Raw genomic sequence first — 17322 nt, 5'->3', positions numbered from 1 at the left:
ACCTGGAAGAGGAGGAGCGCAGGGGTGTAGGGAACACTGAAGATTTAGTGAAGTCATATAAATAGAGACTTGAGTTCCATAAAGAGTTAGGGTACTGGGTTAAACTAAGGTTATAACACTGGCCTCAATTTTAGTTTTTCCATGTGGTGATGTTAGTAACAACAGTAGTAAAGAATGGTGGTTATGAAAAACCATATGTGGATATTTTTCAATATCTATGCACTACAGTGTCACACGACCCATGGTGGTTGAATTCTCAGACGCAGAACTGGTGATACACAGAGCAGACTGAAAAGTTATTTTTGACTGCATGGGGGTCGGTACCCCTATCCCCACTTTGTTCAAGGCTCAGCTGTGTATACAATATGAAAGAAAGCTAAAGACTTGCTAAAAGCTTAGTGGAAAATTACTTCAAATAAAAATCTATGATAATATCATTAGGAAATTCTTGCACCTTTTAAAAAAAATGATGAAGCAGTGCAGGTCCTCACTAATAGCAGAAGCCTCCCTTGGTTGCGGGGCTTGTTATACTGTCAGGTTTTGTCCAGGACCAGTAGAAATGGTGAGGCTCTCTCCAGTTTCTTCCTCATCAAAACACTGGGATTCTGGTTTGTTTCCAAGTTATGTTTTAGATTCAAAGGGCACATTTAAATTTTTGTTTTCTTTTCACACACACCTTCCTTTGATGTTCCCTTCACAGGCCACACATCTGCTATTGGTGTCTTTAAACGGAATTTAAAAAGAAAATTTAGAAACATTGTTCCTGATATAAATGTTAGTAATAATTATTTCAACTACAATATTTGCCAGAAGATCAAGGCCAGTTTGAAAAATTAAAACAATATATTGTTCTCCAAGAATTGTGAATTATTTATGCCTTTACAATTATTCCAAACTCTCTCCTTATTCTTTGCAGGCTTATTCTCAGCCTTTGATAAACTGCTGGTACCATCTGTAGAAATACTACTGGTAATTTTCAGACATTACACCATTTAGATTTAGTTAGACCAGAGGTATTTAAAGAAAATCTACAGGATCATTTTCTGGTTCTTCTAGCTGTACTTTGATGAAAAGTTCAACAAAAAAAATTATGGACTCTATTAATAGCCAGAAGAGTGTTCCTATTGGTACACCCCACAGTTCAGAATGACATCTGCAAAGGAACTTCCAGCTTAAAGATATAAGACTGACTAAAATTCCTTGAGATGTTTTATGACACTTTAGAGGCATTTTGGTGATAGAAATATCCAGGTGGTCATTCCCTTCTCACTTTCCTTGGTAAGCAGATGGTGTTTAATCCTCAGTCTGCTGCCATGCTCTCCTCTGCAGCTGTCTTCATTTAGTGCTGCTTCTACTTCTCCAGTTCTTCCCCAGTGGGAGAACTTGCCAATCATCCAGTTCAGGAGATATGTTTTCTTTTATTAGTCCTGTTATTGTCATCACCACCAGTGAACAAAATGACTGAATCCTGTGAAGCCAACAGATTTTGGAAGCAGGAGACAGGAACCTGATGTACCACAGTGATGCTTCTATTGCACTTTCCTCTTAATTTCAGGCTTCAGTCGCAGTGGACTCTTGTTTTCTTCACTACAGGTACAACATGTTGGGGACCCACTTATCTCATGGGATTAATTTCAACTGTTTAGACCAGAGGTGGGTATTCTTTCCTTCAGGTTGCTGATTTTACTACTGTGTCTGTGCATTAGCATGAGGAAAACATCTTCCATGAACAATCTAGAACATAATGAGGCATTTTGTGTATTTTCACTTAATTTCTAATTATTGCTCAACATGTCATGTCTGATGACAGGGTCTTCCAAAGTTTCAAAACTTCCACCCTTATGTTGTCTTACACGTCTTCATGATGAAATCACCAGAACTAGTGACCCCAGCACATACTCTAAATGTTTGCAGAGGTGACGAGCACTTCAGGTCCCAGGGAGTGCTTCTCTGTGACTCTTGTCCACTACGTTTGATTGAAAGGCAGTGGGATCCCAACACCATAAAAGTTTGTGGGTTGTGCTGTTGCCAGGATAGGAGATACACACTGCTTTGCCATGCAGGAGGATTTGTGTGGCAGAAACACTTAGGGAAGAGAAACACAAATTAATCAGTTTGTCTAAGCTGCCACCATTTCTCACTACTCTTTGGTAATCTCATCTGCCCCTTCCACTTCTGCCTCTATTTAATCCATCCTCCAAATCTTTATAAGTGTAAATACAGTCCTATCACTTACCTCATTAAAGCTATTTAATGGCTTCAGGTTTTTCCTAACACTCCTGCCCATGTTCACCTTGTCTTGTGGGACGTCCCCATCCCCATGAGCACCATGCTTCTGCAGATTGCCCCTCTTTGCTCCTGGAGAAACCCAAGCTCCTTCCTACCCGAGGGTCCTGCATATACGGGTCCTCTTCCCTGAGATGCTTCCCACTTAGCCCCTCCACTTCTCTGAACTAACTCCTTCCTATCTTTAGGTCTTAGCTTAAAGCTCAGTTCCATGAGATCAGGGTTCTTTCAAGTGTATCACCCATTCTTAGATTGATGTCTGGCACAGAGAATGCACTTGGTTTTTCCTGGATGGAACAACAGTAAATTGTGTTGCTCCACCATGACACTCTTAGACCCAGGTCAGGTGGCCTAGAGAAACGAATGAATGCAGAATGCCACTAAATGTGTCATGTCTGGGTGTCCATTACTTTATATTTTTATTGAAGATGATAATTCCTGTAAAATATCTACTTTGTGGAATTGTTAGAAAGAACATTTGAAATTTCAAACACACACACAAAGATATTTTGATTAATGATAAATGTTTATACATGTGCCATCAAATATATAGGTATAGTTGTAGTTTGAAATGAACATATGTATATATCAGGGTGAAATATCACTAAACTGGATTCAACTGGGTTTTAAAAATACCAGGTTTCTTATCTCTCTGAACAGGAAGTCCAGTGGTGGGGCAAGCTCCAGGTACAAGCTGTCACTACTTTGGTTCTGTCTCCTTGTCATTTGTCTGTTTCCTCCTTCTCTGTGGTTAAACCTTGCTTCCAGACTCAGCATGATGGTGGAAGCAGTTCTGGTCATAGTAGCCCGACATGACAACATGCAGAGAAAGAACCTCTATCTCTGTGAGTCTTAAAAAGGGGGGGAGACTTTCCCAGATGCCCTCCAGCCCAGGATACTTCCTCTCTTGTCAAAATTGTTTCACATTCCTAGCTTAAACCAACCCTGGGCAGGGGAATAAGACCATTATGCTAGGCTTCAACTGTATGGTTGGCAGTGGTGCCAACCTCCCCAAATCCTGTGGACCCATGCAGAAGGATGGATAATAGAACAACATTGCAATTGCTTCCAGAAGGAGGAAGGAGGGATGTGGGGATGTGGGGGTGGATGTGGGGCAGGCAACCAACAGTACCTGCTACACAATATGTCAAATATATGAATTTAAATTATTTTTCTTGTTCATGGAGGTCAGAAGAGTGAGGTCCCATAGGTAATGTGGAAAGATAAGATATTGTAGTATTACATAGTGCTTTAGAGCAGGGGTCCCCAACCCCTGGGCCATGGACCGGTACCAGTTCATGGCCTGTTATAAACCAGGCTGCACAGCAGGAGGTGAGTGACGGGTGAGCGAGTGAAGCTTCATCTGTATTTACAGTCACTCCCCATCACTCACATTACTACCTGAGCTCCGCCTCCTGTCAGATCAGCAGTGGCATTAGATTCTCATAGGAGTGAGACTCCTACTGTTAACTGTGCATGCAAGGGATCTAGGTTGCACGCTCCTTATGAGAATCTAATGCCTGATGATCTGAGGTGGAGCTGAGGCAGTGATGCTAGCGCTGGGGAGCAGCTGCAGATCATCATTAGCAGAGAGGTTTGACTGCACAGAGACCATAATAAATCAATTGCCTGCAGATTCATATCAAAACGCTATCAGTAAGTGGCAAGTGAAAACAAGCTCAGGGCTCCCACTGACTGCATTATGGTGAGTTGTATAATTATATCACTATGTATTACAATGTAATAATAATAGAAATAATATTATTTCTATATTTCTACAATAAATGTAATGCACTTGAATCATCCCGAAACCATCCCTACCCCCTGGTCTGTGGAAAAATTTGTCTTCCACAAAACCGGTCCTTGGTGCCAAAAAGGCTGGGGACCACTGCTTTAGAGTACACGGTGTTAGGATTATTAGCAAATGATATCACTAGCAAGCCAGCCCACTCTTGTATGCAACAATGAAGAAAGTTTCTCTGCTGTGTAGGTTGAAATCACATCTGATTATAAGGCAGAGGGAAATATCAAATAACAAGGGGCTCCATAGCAGTGACAGCTGTCAGGGATGAGGTACATGTTCTTCACCCCTCTTGTACTCATTGCACACATGGCTAATCAATCACAGCACACTCCTCACTGAGGGTGGACATGGTCTGGAGTCATTTTCAGACCGGTCCTGACTGTCAGCTGGAGTTGTACCTCCAAAGAAAGCCTGTCCATCATCTATGACACAGACATGTTACTGAACTATATTTTTATACAGAGAAGTAGAATGAAAAAAGTTCTATGTAATTTCAAAATAAAATGATTAAAAATATGAACCCAAAGCAGAGGGAATAGAAGGATGAGTGGTAGTTATATGCACCATGACTTCTGGTGTAAGTGGCCTTTGCACCTGGCCCTGCAGGATGAAGAGGTTTTATGGATTGATGGATGGAAAAAGGAAGAAAAGAGAGACAGGTCAGGGCATCAGCAAAGACAGGCAGGCAACAGACCAGTGCGGTTCAAATACTGAGATGGAAATGGGTGTGTCCCCCACCTCCTTTGCTCTGTTCCCTCTTTGTGTGTCCTCTGGCACTTTATCCTCATTCTGTTTACCCTCGACAAATCCCTTTGTCAGCAAGAGATCTGACAAGTCATTCATACCAAACATCACACGATTGATAAATCTCAATGAGAACTCTTCCCCTGAGCTATTTTGAATATTTGTTAGAAGCAAAGCCTTAAACCAGAAGGTATGAAGTTAAAGAGGTGGAATTCCACAAGCTAGTGAGAAAGGAGTAGGGCAAGGGCAAGGGCCAAAGATATTTTGGGCACACAGAGGCTTCCCCCAAGTCTGTGAAATCATACCAGGGAGGGAAATACTGATAAATATTGACAAAAAGAATAATGACAAAAACACAAATATTGGGGTAAAGACAATTTATTTTGCCTATAGTGCTTAATGCTTTAAAAACTGGCTTTATTGAGATATAATTCATATGATTCAACCTTTTACAGTGTACATTTCAATGGTTTTTAGTAGATTCACAGGAGTCTGCAACCATCACCACTATCTAATTTTAGAAAAAAAAGAAATCCTTTGCCCATTAGCACAGGATTCTTCCTCCCTCCAGCCTGTGGCAACAATTAATTGGTTTTGTCTCCATGGATTTTCCTGTTCTGACCATTTCATGTAAATGGAATCACACAATAAGTGATCTTTTGTGACTGGCTTCTTTCACTTAGCTCAGTGTTTTTGAGGTTCATCCATGTTGTAGCATCTACCCATACTTCATTCCTTTTTATTGTTAAATAATATTCCATTGTATAGATATTGTACATTTTGTTTATCCATTCATCCATTGGTGGACATATGGGTTGTTTCCAACTTTTGGCTGTTTTGAATCATGTTGCTGTGAACATTTGTGCACAAGTGTTTGTGTCGACATATGTCTTCATTTCTCTTAGGTATACACCTAGGAATGAAATTGCTGGGTCCTACCGTAACTCTATGTTTATTAACCTTTTGAGGAACTGCCAGACCATTTTCCAAAGTATTGGCACCATTTTAAATTCCCACCAGCAACATGTGAGGGTTCCAATTACTCCATGTCACACACTGGTTTTATACCTGTCTTTTTTGAATATAGCCATGTTGGTGGCTGTGAAGTGGTAGCTCATCAGCGGTTTTGATCTGCGTTTCCCTGAAGGCTTGCCAAACAGTTTTGCACCTCCTCCATCAGCCACAAGATAGGCATGATTCCATTGTTTTTGTCATATGAAATTTCTTCTTTTTTTTCTTTTCTATCTAACCACCAATAGCTATTAACATAGTGGATAGCAACTTCCCTTTAAGCGATACTAATCCTCTTCCTGATTTGGACAGTCGATGTTCAAGATATCTTCAGGTCAAGAACAGTACTGACCAAAAATAAAAACCTCACCTTGTGTGTGAGAGCAGATGCCAATGAACAGAAATTGAAAATCGCAGCTGTGCTCCACATGGCCTTCAACCTTGTATTAAATATATTTCTGACTGGCCCTTCTGTAATTTGAAATTGTAGCAGAGCCATGACTGTCCTAAAGCTCCTGTAGGAACTGAGAAAGATGAATAGTCTACTATAGTCTTAGATCTTAAGAACATTAGTAGCATTTCAGCATTGAAGAAAATCGTATTTCTTTCATTTTCATTTATCCCTAGTCAGAAGGCACTCAAGTGCAAAATGGTCCCAGAATCCCTGGTGCAGGAGAGTCTTTGTTTCCTGAAGTTTGCTCAGCTGATTTCATTGTACCATTAGGCCTGAATCTGGCCCTAAGCACTTTAGGCAAGTCTCAATTATATCCATTAACTTGGAGGAAGTTCATTTTCATCTTTATTATTGTTGTTATTGCTGGTTTTATATATTATGTGTATTATGTTTATTAATTATGTTATAATCTTCACAGTTATCCCAGAAGTATTAAGCTCCAGGCAGGAATCTTTGTTTTGTTTATTAACATATCCCAATCCTCTAGAACATGTAAGTGCTCATAGATATTCGTTGAATGGATAAATTCATGAATTGAGTGCTTCTTACACCTGGCACATAAGAAATGCTCGGTAGATGTTAGCTGTCATTTTCAAGTTCAAGTTTCAGGTTAAGCACTTCACAATGGATACTTCACTTCATTCTCCTACCAACCAAGAAGGAGAAATATTATTATAGTATTAATTTCACAGATGAGGAAAGGAGGAGCTCGGAGAGTTAAGGAATTCGCTCAAGGTCACATGCAAGGTTGGTTGGTGGCAATGCTATGGCTGGAACCAGCTGGGCTGGACTCCTGAGCTGGTGCCCTTGTTCCCGTGCCCATCGCCTTTACTATTGAAGAGTAAACAATCAAAGCCCAGCCCTTTAATTGCCCGGAAGCCCCAGAACAGAAGAGGAGTGCCTTGTGTGTGAACCCCATCTCCTCGCTCTCTAGCAATAGCCCTTTGAAGTGGAGAGACCAGATATTCCGGGAATAGAAAAAGGAAACGTCAGACTGCTTGAGTTTCATACGAAAAGTTGTCAGTTAGTGGTATTAATCCACCCCACGGGTAGCAGCTGGTAAAATGTTGGTTTTAACTTGCTTTTCTCCTGATGCTTGGAAGTTTTGCTACACTATGGTCAGAATTGAGAGACTGCTTATGCTCAGACTAATCCTTCTGATGTGTTACTTGAAGAATTTATACTAATGCTCCCTTCTAACAATAATAGCTCTTCTCAAGGGGTGAAAAGAGGAAAGCTCATGGGGTGGCTTATTCCAGGAGAAAAAAACCAAATACTTTTCCTGAGAATCAAGAAAAACATAAAAACAGAAATCAGTGTTGACTTGTCATCTAGAGTTTCTCGGAGCTACTCTTATGCTAATAAGCCTTAGTGACTAATTACAGCCAAGAAAAAATGTGCTATGTGCCGATTTGAAGAAATGAGGCCAGACATTTAAAAAATATATGAGGCTGCTGGCAAATGAGATTTTTAATAAAGGTTGAGAACATTTTCTGTCACAAAGGCTGATCTGTCTGGAAGTATGATTGAAAATTTGTGGGTTGGTACGAGGTTTTTTTAAAAGCTGAAAAACTTAAGGACATTCTTTCTGCAAGTCCAGATCTAGGCAGTGTTCTTTGAGTAATAGTTGATTATCTGGTATCTGCATTCCTCAGCTTCATGGACGCCAGGGTGAAGTTACAGTGAGGGCTGCATGGCTGAGGAAAAGCAGAGTATTTAACAATTAGCAAGAGGAAAAAAAAAGCCAAGCTGGGGTGATGCTTTTCTAAGTTCATTTCTTTATCTCAGTTCATTTTCCATATGGTTGTTCAAATGGGAAATCTGAGGGTAATGGAAATTCTCGTGGGTCTGCCAGGCCTCCATTCTTCTTCTTATTATTAACATTATTATTAAGGCTGTCTGGATGTGGCTGAGCTTGGCATGCAGCCTGAGTCAATCAGTAGAGCTTCTGTCCTCCTGGCCACAGGCATTGATTTAGGAATAGGTACAAGACCCAATTTGGGTGTGGAATCAAGGTCCAGGACTTTTGTTCAGTCTGTCTGGTGAGAGAGTCCATCTTTTCTGCTTTGGTTGAGATGAGAAGAGTGTTGGTCCGAGACAGTATTTGTCCTTGCTAAATTGCCATGATGGGTGGAAATGCACAAAGGGAAGCAGAGCCAGGGCTGGGGAGAAACTGGGTCCTGGTGATGTGGTTTCAACACTTCGATCCAGCTGTGTTCAAATTCATCCTTGCCCTTTGACTCAAGTTCCAAGAGGCAATAAATGTCCCCACCCCACTATTTCTTAAAACAGTTTGACTTGGACATTCTGTTCCTTGCAACCAAAAGTATACCGACTGATCTGGTGAGATAACTTTTAATTTAATTGACCCCTATACTCTCCCCAACCAAAGAGTCACATACATGCTTACACACTAAGGCTATTTATAATGGATTTTATAGCACAATGCTGGTCTTTTGTAAAGGGTGTATTTTTTTACTGCTAGGTTGCTAATTAGATAAATTATTTCATCTGAGTATTTGGGTGTGGGTCTCTTTTTTGGAAAAATGACAAAGTGCCTTGTTAATAGTATCCCAACATAACTATTCTGTATACATTTTCATTTAGTGGCAAATTAAGTAAGAGCACAGTCTTTATTTTTGGGTCTCAGACAAAACCAGGATGTTCTTATGTCTCATCTTAGGGTCTATCATAGCCTTGTAGATAGTTAGTGTTATGGAGTAAATGTTTGTGTCCCTCCTAATTTCCTATGTTGAAATCCTAACATCTAATATGATGATGTTAGGAGGTGGGGCCTTTGGGAGGTGATGAGGTCATGAGGATGGAGCTCTCATGACTGGGATTAGTGTCCTTGTAAAAGAGACCCCAGAGAGCTCTCTTGTCCCTTCCGCTTTGTGAGGACACAGTGAGAAGACAGTCGCTTATGAACCAGGAAGTGGGCCCTCACCAGACAGTGGATCTGCTAGCACCTTGATCTTGGACTCTCCAGCCTCCAGAACTATGAGAAATAAATGATTGCTGCTTAAGCCACACAATCTATGGTATTATTGTTATAACCACCCAATTGGACTAACACAAGAAGCAATCCATAAATATATGAGTAAGTATTCATTTGTTTCTGTCAATTAAAGTAAGACATATTTTCTTCTCTCTGTTGGGGAAGAAATGTCTTATTATTGAAAGAAAGTCAATTTTAGCATTGTCAGAATACTTTTCTGTTTGTGCTTTGGGCTAAACAAAAGACCAAAAGACTTACCTTCCTTAGCATTTACTTATTCCTTAGGTCAAAAATTGTTTATTAGGATTTATACCCTGCATGCTCTATTTTGTCTTTGAAAATATATTTAATTTAAAATACTTTAATACATTTATATTTTATTTAAAAAGTTATTCTTGCTTTATTGGTGGGGCTTCAGTCATAGAAGAAGAACCACTGTGGGTGATGGGATAAGGAATTTATTATGGGAATTAGAACCTACACCCTTGTGGGAAGAGCTGGAAGAGAGAAGGTCAAAAAGAAATTGAAGGATCAGAGAAAAAAAATCATCATCCAGTTAATATGGGAAGACAAAGATGTCCAGCTACCAAAATGAGGCTGTGAGGGGGAGGATCACAAAGAACTTGTAGGGAGAGTGGGGAGCTGTGACTCTGGCTAACATTTCTATGCATCCACCACCAAATGTCAGGGAGATGGGTAAGGGGCTGGGGCTGCTGTTGAGAAGAGGTGAATGCAGGGCAGAGGAGAGCAGGACAAACTTAAATTCATTGGTTATAGCTTTTTCTTCCTAGAAATGCCATTGTGTGGTCACTAAGTATTACAAAGGAAAAGCTTCTGGCCAGCCTAGTGTTACTCCTTGGTAGAGAAGCCAGTTTGCTTGTTTTTCCGGCCTAGAGACTTTGGACTTTGTGTTAGCTTCTTAATTGGGCACTTTAACAGAATATGTACATGTTTGGTCTGTTGGTTGAGATTTACCTGGAATATAGTTGGGCTTTTATACTGAATTATAAGATCTTTTCTCAACTTTGGCAAATCTTCAATTCTATCTCTATTGTTTCTGTTACATGTTTTCAGGTTGCAACTTTGGGAAAGACTATAATTCTTAACTTTGTTTCTTCACTGATTGGGCTCCACATCTATCATATTTTCATTTTTTAAAACTCTTCATTTTTTTGTGAGTTTCAGACCTCCTTTTTGATTAGTCTGTGGTCAAACCTAGCACAAGGTAGGGTTTAATAGTCAAAGTCTTCCTTCTTTTTTGGTATTTTATATTTACTTTTTAAAAAAATTTATTTTATTTAAAATTTTTTTTAAATTAATTTGTATTGGAGTATAGTTGCTTTACAATCTTGTATTAGTTTCTACTGTACAGCAAAATGAATCAGCCATAAATATACATGTATCTCCTCCCTTTTGGACTTCCTTCCCATTCAGGCCACCACAGTGCATTAAGTAGAGTTCCCTGTGCTATACAGTATGTTCTCATTAGTTATCTATTTTATACATAGTATCAATAGTGTATATGTGTCGATCCCAATCTCCCAATTCTCCCCCCACCCCTTTCCCCCTTGGTATCCATACATTTGTTCTCTACCTCTGTGCTTCTATTTCTGTTTTGCAAATAGGATCATCTATACCATTTTTCTAGATTCCACATATATGCATTAATATACAATATTTGTTTATCTCTTTCTGACTTACTTCACTCTGTGTGACATTCTCTAGGTCCATCCATGCCTCTACAAATTACCCAATTTTGTTCCTATTTATGGCTGAGTAATATTCCATTGTATATATGTACCATGTCTTTATCCATTCCTCTGTTGATGGACATTTAGGTTGCTTCCATGTCCTGGCTATTGTAAATAGTGCTGCTATGAACATTGGGGTGCATGTATATATATATATATTTTTTGCATGTATATTTTTGAATTATGGTTTTCTCTGGGTATATGCCTAGTAGTGAGATTGCTGGGTCATATGGTAAATCTATTTTTAGTTTTTTAAGGAAACTCCATACTGTTTTCCATAGTGGCTGTATCAATTTATACTCCCACCAACAGTGCATGAGAGTTCCTTTTTCTCCACACCTTCTCCAGCATTTATTGTTTGTAGATTTTATGATGATGGCCATTCTGACTGGTGTGAGGTGATACCTCTTTGTAGTTTTGACTTGCATTTCTCTAATAATTAGTGATGTTGTGCATCTTTTCATGTGTTTGTTGGCCATGTGTATGTCTTCTTTGGAGAAATGTCTATTTAGGTCTTCTGCCCATTTTTTGATTGGGTTGTTTGTTTTTTGATATTGAGCTGTGTGAGCTGCTTATATATTTTGGAGATTAAACCTGTGTCAGTTGCTTTGTTTGCAAATATTTTCTCCCATTCTTTTCATCTTGTTTATGGTTTCCTTTGCTGTGCAAAAGCTTTTAAGTTTAACTAGTCCCATTTGTTTATTATTGTTTTTATTTTCATTAAACTACAATGTGGGTCAGAAAAGATCTTGCTGCAATTTATGTCATACAGTGTTCTGCCTATGTTTTCCTCTAAGAGTTTTATAGTGTCTGGTCTTACATTCAGGACTTTAATACATTTTGAGTTTAGTTTTGTGTATGGTGTTAGGGAGTGTCCTAATTTTATTCTTTTACATGGAGCTGTCCAGTTTTCCCAGCACCACTTATTGAAGAGGCTTTCTTTTCTCTATTGTATATTTTTGCCTCCTTTGTCATAGATTAGGTGCCTATAGGTGCGTAGGTTTATCTCTGGGCTTTCTATCCTGTTCCATTGATCTATATTTCTGTTTTTGTTCCAGTACCATACTGTCTTGATTACTGTAGCTTTGTAGTATAGTCTGAAGTCAGGGAGCCTGATTCCTCCAGCTCCATTTTTCTTTCTCAAGATTTCTTTAGCTATTCAGGGTCTTTTGTGTTTCCATACAAATTGTAAAACTTTTTGTTCTAGTTCTGTGAAAAATGCCATTGGTAATTTGATAGGGATTGCACTGAATCTGTAGATTGCTTTGGGTAGAATAGGCATTTTCACAATGTTGATTCTTCCAATCCAAGAACATGGTATATCTCTCCATCTGTTAGTGTCGTCTTTTTGATTTCTTTCATCAGTGTCTTATAGTTTTCTGCATACAGTTTTTTTGCCTCCTTAGGTAGGTTTATTCCTAGGTGTTTTATTCTTATTTTTACAATGGTAAATGGGATTGTTTCCTTAATTTCTCTTTCTGATCTTTCGTTGTTAGTGTATAGGAAAGCAAGAGATTTCTGTGTATTAATGTTGTATCCTGAGACTTTACTAAATTCATTGATTAACTCTAGTAGTTTTCAGGCGGCATCTTTAGGGTTTCCTATGTGTAGTGTCATGTTGTCTGCAAGCAGTGACAGTTTTACTTCTTCTTTTCCAATTTGGATTCCTTTTATTACTTTTTCTTCTCTGAGTGCCATGGCTAGGACTTCCAAGACTATGTTGAATAATAGTGGCAAGGGTGGACACCCTTGTCTTGTTCCTGATCTTAAAGGAAATGCTTTCAGCTTTTCACCATTGAGAATAATGTTTGCTGTGGGTTTGTCATATATGGCTTTTATTATGTTGAGGTAGGTTCTCTCTATGCCCACTTTCTGGAGGGTTTTTATCATAAATGGGTGTTGAATTTTGTCGAAAGCTTTTTCTGTATCTATTGAGATGATCATATGGTTTTTATTCTTCAATTTGTTAATATGGTGTATCACATTGATTGATTTGCATATATTGAAGAATCCTTGCATCCCTGGGATAAATCCCACTTGATCATGGTGTATGAATCTTTTAATGTGTTGTTGGATTCGAAATTTTCTAGTATTGTGTTGAGGATTTTTGCACCTATGTTCATCAGTGATATTGGCCTGTAATTTTCTTTTTTGTGACATCTTTGTCTGGTTTTGGTATCAGGGTTATGGTGGTCTCGTAGAATGAGTTTGGGAGTGTTCCACCCTCTGCAATTTTTTGGAAGAGTTTGAGAAGGATAGGTGTTAGCTTTTCTCTAAATGTTTTATAGAATTCTAGTATGAAGCCATCTGGTCCTGGACTTCTGTTTGTTGGAAGATTTTTAATCACAGTTTCAATTTCAGTGCTTGTGATTGGTCTGTTCATATTTTCTATTTCTTCCTGGCTCAGTCTTGGAAAATTGTACCTTTCCAAGAATTTGTCCATTTCTTCCAGGTTGTCCATTTTGTTGGCATATAGTTGCTTGTAGTAGTCTCTTATGATCCTTTGTATTTCTGTGATGCCTGTGGTAACTTCTCCTTTTTCATTTCTAATTCTATTGATTTGAGTCTTCTCCCTTTTATTTCTTGATGAGTCTGCCTAAAGGTTTATCAATATTTTTTATCTTCACAAATAGCCAGCTTTAAGTTGTATTAATCTTTGCTACTGTTTCCTTTGTTTCTATTTCATTTATTTCTGCTCTGATCTTTATGATTTCTTTCCTTCTATTAACTTTGGGTTTTGTTTGTTCTTCTTTCTCTAGTTGCTTTAGGTGTAAGGTTAGCTTGTTTATTTGAGATTTTTCTTGTTTCTTGCAGTAGGATTGTATTGCTATATACTTTCCTCTTAGAATTGCTTTTGCTGCACCCCATAGGTTTTGGATCGTTGTGGTTTTGTTGTCATTTTTTTTCTAGGTATTTTTTCTTTCCTCTTTGATTTCTTCAGTGATCTCTTGGTTATTTAGTAGTGTATTGTTTAGACTTTAGGTGTTTGTATTTTTTACAGTTTTTTCGTGTAATTGATTTCTAATCTCATAGCACTGTGGTCAGAAAAAGCATTGTGGTCAAATGCTTGATATGATTTCAGTTTTTAAAAATTTGTCGAGGCTTGACTTCTGACCCAAGATGTGATCTATCCTGGAGAATGTTCCATGAGCACTTGAAAAGAAAGTGTGTTCTGCCACTTTTAGGTGGAATGTCCTATAAATATCAGTTAAGTCTATTTAGTCTATTGTGTCACTTAAATTATGTGTTTCTTTTTTATTTTCTGTTTGGGTGATCTGTCCATTGGTGTAAGTGAGGTGTTAAAGTTCCCTAAAATTATTGTGTTACAGTCAATTTCCCCTTTTATGGCTGTTAGCATTTGCCTTATGTACTGAGGTGCTCCTAGGTTGGGTGCCTGAATATTCATAATTGTTATATCTTTTTCTTGGATTGATCCCTTGATTATTATGTAGTGTCCTTGCTTGTCTCTTGTAATAGTCTTTATTTTAAAGTCTATCTTGTCTGATATGAGTATTGCTACTCCAGCTTTCTTTTGGTTTCCATTTGCATGGAATATCTTTTTCCATCCCCTCACTTTCAGACTGTATGTGTCCCTAGGTCTGAAGTGGGTCTCTTGTAGACAGCATACATTCAGGTCTTGTTTTTGTATCCATTCATCCAGTCTGTGTGTTTTGGTTGGAACATTTAATCCATTTATACTTAAGGAAATTATTGATATGTATGTTCCTATTACCATTTTCCTAATTGTTTTGGGTTTGTTCTGGTAGGTCTTTTTCTTCTCTTGTATTTCCCACCTAGAGAAGTTCCTTTAGCATTTGTTGTAGAGCTGGTTTGGTGGTGCTGAATTCTCTTAGCTTTTGCTTCTCTGTAAAGCTTTTGATTTCTCCGGTGAATCTGAATGAGATCCTTGCTGCGTAGCGTAATCTTGGTTTTAGGTTTTTCCCTTTCATCACTTTAAATTTGTCCTGCCATCCCTTCTGGCCTGCAGAGTTTAAAAATCAGCTGTTAACCTTATGGGGGTTCCGTTGTAGGTTATTTGTTCATATTCCCTTTCTGCTTTTAATATTTTTTCTTTATATTTAATTTTTGTTAGTTTGAATAATATGTGTCTCGGCATGTTTCTCTTTGGCTTTATCCTGTATGGTACTCTCTGTGCTTCCTGGACTTGACTATTTCCTTTCCCATGTTAGGAAAGTTTTCAACTATAATCTCTTCAAATATTTTCTCAGACCCTTTCTTTTCCTCTTCTTTTTCTGGGACCCCTATAATTCGAATGTTGGTGTGTTTAATGTTGTCCCAGAGGTCTCTGAGACTGTCATCATTTGTTTTTATTCTTTATTCTGCTCCTTGGCAGTTATTTCCACCATTTTGTCTTCCAGCTCACTTATCCGTTCTTCTGCTTCAGTTATTCTGCTATTTATTCCTTGTAGTGTATTCTTCATTTCATTTATTGTGTTGTTCATCACTGGTTGTTCTTTAGTTCTTCTAGGTCTTTGTTAAACATTTCTTGTAGCCTCTCAATCCATGCCTCTATTCTATTTCTGAGATCTTGGATCATCTTTATGATCATTACTCTGATTTTTTTTCAGGTATATTGCCTATTTCTTCTTCATTTATTTGGTCTTGTGGGGTTTTACCTTGCCCCTTCATCTGAAACGTATTTCTCTGTTGTCTCATTTTGTCTAACCTGCTGTGTTTATGGTCTCCTTTCCGCAGGCTGCAGAGTCGTCATTCCTCTTGCTTCTGTTTTCTTCCCCCTGGTGAGTGAGGTTGATTCAGGGGCTTGTGTAGGCTTCCTGGTGGGAGGGACTGGTGTCTGGCACTCTGAGTCTTTTCCTTTTGAAGGGCAGGGCCGTGTCAGGTTGTGTATTTTGGGGTGTCTGTGAGCTTAGTACAACTTTAGGCAGCCTGTCTGCTGATGGTTGAGGCTGTGTTCCTATCTTGCTGGTTGTTTGGTGTGAGGTGTCCAGCACTGGAACCTGCAGGCAGTTGTGTGGGGCTGGGTCTCGGTGTTGATATGGATACCTCTAGGAGTGTGCATGCTGATTAATATTCCCTGACCTGGGAATTCTCTGTTGGTCCCATGTCCTGGACTTGGTGCTCCCACCCTGGAGGCCCAGGCCCAACCCCTGGCCAGGGAACCAAGAGCCTGCAAGCTGTACCATGTGACCAGAGTAAAAGAAAAGAAAAGAAAAGAAAAAAAGAAGAAGAAAAGAGACAGACTAACAACACCTAGGACAAATGGCAAAAACAACACCAAAGAAACAAAACAACAGCAACAACAACACATCACACACACACACACACACACACACACACACAAAGAGAAAAAAAGGAAAAAATAAAGAAGAAAAACAAACAAACAAAAACCACAAAAGAACAAACAAGCAAAGAATTCAATAATGAGAACAGTCAATAAGAACTAAAATAACAATAACAAAATGAAAACTAAAAAACTGAATGCAAACAAACAACAAAAGAAGTGAAGAAAACACAAAATATACACATAAAAACCAATATAAATAGAGAAAAAATAAGGTAGAATAAAATAAAAAACAAGAAAACCCCACAAAACCACAAAAAAGTAAAAACAGAATAAAAAGATAAATAAAAATAAAATATATATATATAAAAAGAATAAAAATAAAAAATAAAAGATAAAAAATAATAAAAGCAACAACACCAACAACTGAACAAAATGAAACAAAAAAAGAGTAATAGTAATAAGAATATTTTCCTGGGGCCTCTGCTGTCAGTGTCCTTGTCCCACAGTGAGCCAGAGCTAATCCCTGCCTCCCAAGGAGGCCTTCCAATACCTCTAAGTAGGTCTCTGGACTTGCTATGGGCACTGTGGGGTCAGCTCAGACTCTGACCTGGCCCAATTCCCACATGTATTTGTCCTCTACGTCCACTGTTGTGAAGGTTAGACTGGTCTCAATTGTGGGAACACTCACTGTCTATTCAGATATTCCACAGACACAGGATTTATCAAGACAACCTCGGAGATTTAATCTGTGGCTTGTACAGCTGCATGCAAAGATTTCTGTTCCTCTTCCTTAGTCATACAGCCCCTGGGGCTCAGCTTTTGTTTTGACCCCACCTCTGCATGTGTGTCACCCTCAGGCCTTTGTCCCCTACCCAGGCAAGAGGGAGTGAAAGCAGCCGCTGCTTGGGGCACACTTAGACTCGGGTGTGCACGAGTTGCCTGCAGTGATGGGGACTGGCAGGCAGTTGTAACCAAGTGTGGCAGCTTGCTCTGGTGGGAGTCCCTCCA

General features: G+C 38.9%; 1 pseudogene; it reads right to left on the bottom strand.

Moving 5' to 3' along the window:
• Positions 1-525: 525 nt before the first annotated feature.
• On the bottom strand, positions 526-1394 carry LOC114238406 (sentrin-specific protease 6-like; annotated as a pseudogene).
• Positions 1395-17322: the final 15928 nt, after the last annotated feature.

This window comes from Balaenoptera acutorostrata, chromosome 10 (genome assembly GCF_949987535.1).
Source record: "Balaenoptera acutorostrata chromosome 10, mBalAcu1.1, whole genome shotgun sequence".
Classification (NCBI taxonomy): Eukaryota; Metazoa; Chordata; class Mammalia; order Artiodactyla; family Balaenopteridae; genus Balaenoptera; species Balaenoptera acutorostrata.
This window is presented reverse-complemented; position numbering and strand designations above follow the sequence as displayed.